We start from the raw sequence: 4,781 nt of genomic DNA on the forward strand, positions 1-4,781 counted from the left end.
TGTATATATATATGTATATACATATATATGTATATATACGTATATATATGTATATATACATATACTTGTACTTTGAACTTATAAATGAAAAGGGTAATTTTAGAGTTCGGCATCTGTGACTCATTTTGGTAACCTATGACATAGGTCAGGGATTGTGATGCTAAATTCAGATATCACACAAGATTCCTTACTTTATCCCCCAAATAGCTGCTCTACATGCAGAAAATAAATTTTTCTACCTATAGTAGAGGTGGAAGTCATAGAAGTTCAAGTCCAAGTTATTATTATTGCTCTGGCATCAGCCCCCCTTTCTTCCAACCATCAACCCTGTCTTCACCTTAAGCCTACGCAGGTTCTGGTGACTTGAATTATTACCAATTATGGCATTTCAAGATAATCCCTATTTTCTCCCCAATAGGGATTGCTTGTTGCTAAGCAAGCAAACAAAAATGATCTAAGCTTTTTAATTCAATTTTTTGACACTGCATTGCATTTTTGAAGGGAGAAATGGTTACAAAATATACAAACAAAAAAAGTTGATCCACCTGTACACCTAAAATAGGGTAGGGATCCATCGTTCACAGATTGTACCATTAATGAGCAATCACTGAGAGCTCAGGAAGTACCAGGTGCTTAAGCACTGGGGATGAAGACGAAAGTAACTATTAAAAAGTATTTTTAAAAAAGTAGAATTTGGGCACTAGATCTAGTAGAGAAAGATCTATCAAGTTGATAGACCCTTATAGGCTTCTGCAAATATAAGTCCAGGAGCTATGGGTCACAGAATAGGCACTAATAACCCCCTGGGAACCCCCAGTAATGTTTTAGGGGTGGCCAGATGAGGGCTATTAAGAAACCAGAAAGGAGATAAAACCCCAAGAAAGAGCGTTGTCACCAAAGCCAAGGGAGAAGATATTGGAGATGGAGGAAGGGGTCAATAGCAACACATGCCTCAGGAGGCTTAAGTTGGAAGAGGTGTGAACAGTAAACTTTGGGATTTGGAAATTAGAAGGTTATTGGGTCACCAACAAAAGTAGTATTGGTTGGGCTGGAAATGCAGAGGCCCCCCAGAGCTGGGTCGAGGAGAAGAGCTAAGAAAAGAGAATGAAAAGGTCAGGCAGGAGAGGGGCCCACGGGACAGGGTCCCAGGGGGCCCACAGGGAAAGGGAGCAGCCGTGGGGCAGGAAGAGGGTCTGGTCTTCCACTGCAGTGAGCTCGACATTGATAAGAATGGGTGTGGGTGCAGATTCATTCATAGGTGGAAAGCAGGAAGTTGAGGAAATTCCTGCCTGCTGGCTTCTATTTTTTTAGCTCTAAAGTGAGAAGCAAAGTCATCTCTTGAGAGTAGGTGGGAGGTGATAACAGGGGTTTGAAGGAAACAGTGAAGAACTGGAAAAGCCTCTGAGAAGGAATGAGAGAGGAGCTTCCAGATTGAGAGGAAGAGTTCTGGGCAGCCCCGCGGGCCTATGCACTTGAGGTGCCCACAGAACCACAGAGGAATAGGCAACTGGGCCCAGCTGTGGAGAACCCAGAGTCTCCAACATACAGCGTCAAGAACTGGAGAAAAACAAAACAGCGTGGGTACTGACCATAGAGGGGTTGAAGTATGGGTCGTGGATCCTGTGTTGGATGCTCATAGAAGGAAATCCAAGGAGGAGGGGATAGGCCGGGGAAAATATGTGGGAGCAGGAGAGATGAGAAGAATCAGGTTAGCTTTCATTCGGAGTGGGATGGGAGAGGCAAGGTTTCTCACAGAAGAATGATTCTGAGGGATGACAAGGTCAGATGTGGCCACAGAACAGGAATTTCTTTTTTTTTTTAATGTTTTATTTATTTCTAGGAGAGAGAGAGAGAGACAGCGTGAGCAGGGGAGGGTCAGAGAGAGAGGGAGTCACAGACTGAAACAGGCTCCAGGCTCCGAGCTGGCAGTCAGCACAGAGCCCAACGCGGGGCTCGAACCCACGAACCGCGAGATCATGACCTAAGTGAAAGTCGGATGCTTAACCGACTAAGCCACCCAGGCGCCCCCAGAACTGGAATTTCTAAAGATGGTCAAATCCTAGTTTCCCGTACCTTGGTTCCTTAAGAAGAATGATTGGTGACCGTGCACTTTCTGTTCACTCTGCACCAGCACTGGGGGGCAGGGAGGGGCGGGAACTCTCCAAAATGATGGGGGGTGGTGAAGAGAACATATTGTGGTCTGGTTTCCCTTCTAAAATAAAAACCTGCTAATAATCAGGACTCTTACCATCATGCAGACATGACTATCTGTGGGAAGGGATGTTTGAGGGAAGTCTTCAGGGACTTTAGAGAGGCCTCCACCGGTGGGCTGATGTTCTGTGAATAATTCCCAGTCATCAGGGAGCAGCAAAATGCAGGTGATGTCACTTGTTTACTCTGCTAGATAGCATGTGACACCTGGGTTTATCAAATATAAATGTCTCAAAGCTCTGTCATCGCTAGGGTTGTTGGGGAAATGGTGGCTCCCAATTGATGCAGAACAAAGCCAGAATAGAGTTTCTAGGGAGGAGGCACCTGGGTGGCTCAGTTGGTTAAGTGTTGACTCTTGGTTTCAGCTCAGGTCATGATCTCATGGTTCATGAGTTCAAGCCCCATGTTGGGTTCTGAGCTGACAGTGCAGAGCTGCCTGGGATTGTCTCTCTCCCTCTCGCTCTGCCTCTCCCACATCTCTCTCTCTCTCAAAGTAAATAAACTTAAAAAATGAATTTCTAGAGAGAAATTCTTTCCCTGCCCACTCTATGCCTTGCCTCAGACCCTTACCACCAGTGCTCACAGAGAATGAATACACAGAACAACAATACTCTCTTGCTTTCCCTAAAACCTTGACATCACCCGCCATCCTTTCTGCCTTCCAACCACCAGGCCCGCTGCTCCACTCCAGCATGGGAAACTCAATCTCCAGCTTACCCAGAATCACCCTAGAGCACAGTTCTAACTCCAAGGACGAGAGGGTCAAGCGGTGCAGCCAACAGGTGTGTCCCCAGCCCTGCATCTCTTACTACCACCCCCCACCCCCCGCCACCAGGACATATCACCCCTTCAGTGTCAGAAACAGGAGGGCTCAGCTGACCGTTTAACAACATATACACCCACCTAAGCATAGGGGAAGGTTGGGCTTTTTGGGTTTTATTTTTGTTTTTTAATTTTGAAAAGGAGGTGTATATATTATCTCCTTATATTCCCTGATACTATTTCCTACAAGTCAGTAGGAAATGTTAGCTCCTGACCAGGTTGTTAAGTGGAATTGCAAGTCTTTGCCATTTCCACATATGTATTCTACCCAACACCTATGTGATTCACAAGACAAAAATGATCTATATTTGAGTGAGCACTTAGGCAAAGGGAACGTTTGAATCTGTGTTGGCCAGGGTGTCCTGGAAAGCAGAACTTGAGACAAAGCTCACATACAAATACATTATGTGGCGCACGAAGCCAGGAAGCATGCCTGAGGCTAAGGACTCAAAGCAAGAATGAAGGCAAGAGGCATTTGATGATGTGTCATCGGGGTGGGCACATTCCAGCTGCTTGTTTTGGAAGGACTGAGAAGCCCTGTAGAAAGCATCTCAGGACCCAAATCTGGGATAGGGGGAGAAAGGGGAAGGCATTTATCCAATGGCCTCTGCCCCCATTGGTGCAAGGCTCTGCCCCAATTCTAGGATGTGCTGGCTTGGCACCGAGTGGCTGTTGACAGATGCCCTGGATGGGGGCAGAGAGATGCCAGCTGCAGGCCTCAGGCAAGACACTGCCAGACTGCACCTGATCTAAGCTGGTAGGAGTATTTACAGAACTGGCCACTGCAGCAGTGCCTGGAAGGTCTCAAGTGGTGCTTAAGAAGTTTCTGATACTAAGTCCATTTTCAAAAAGAGAACTTTGTACTTTCCCCCCAAAACTGCCATCTCGAGGTATAGGGATATTAGCTTTCAAATATCTTTTAATATTGTTAAAATGTTCTTTTTAGGGAATCAGCATCAGGCTAGTAGCTTTTTGGGGTCATTTGAACCTGGGTTCAGGTTTTCCTTTGTCATTTCTCAGCCATGTGACCTTGGAGAAGATATTGAACTCCCTTGAGCCGCTGTTTTCTCATCTGTAAATTGGAGATACCCATATCATATGTATTGTAAAGATTAAATGTATGTATAAATACTTAATATAGCAGCTTTACATAATAGGTGCTCAATTAATGGAAGCTGTTGTTTTTCACTTTAGGGAAAATACACTCTGGCTATGGAAGAGGACAATGGAGTGATGTGCTTAAGCCTCAAAAATAAAAGTGAAAGAAGACATAACATGGTTGCAGGAAGCATAAAAGGACTTCTAATACTTCAAACAACCAACGGTTTTATTGACAGTGACTACCTATCTTGGAGTTTCCAGGAAAGCATCAATATCAAATATCATTTCAGTATGTAAACTCATATTTGAGAGGAAGTCACCTTGATCTTGGACCAGAAAAAGCATTAGAGATACATGGCATCAAGAAGGAGAAATGTCAGCCTTCTGGTTGCCTTTGCTCTGTTGGCTCCTGGAGAGTGGGAAGCACAGCTCTTCTTTAAGCGGAGTTTCTTCTTCACACACCCCCATGGAGGGGGGTCAGCTTTGTTTGCACAGGTATGTTAATTAACAGCCATGTAACTTTCAAAAGAACCAGATACATGAAGCACAATGAATGCCACACAGCAGACGAGGAACCCAAATCTACGGGTGGAATGCTCCCCATTCCTACTGCCTCCCCAGATGCCCCTCAGCCCTGCACCCCCCCC

The sequence above is a fragment of the Crocuta crocuta genome, unplaced genomic scaffold, assembly GCF_008692635.1.
Source record: "Crocuta crocuta isolate KB4526 unplaced genomic scaffold, BGI_CrCroc_1.0 scaffold288, whole genome shotgun sequence".
Classification (NCBI taxonomy): domain Eukaryota; kingdom Metazoa; phylum Chordata; class Mammalia; order Carnivora; family Hyaenidae; genus Crocuta; species Crocuta crocuta.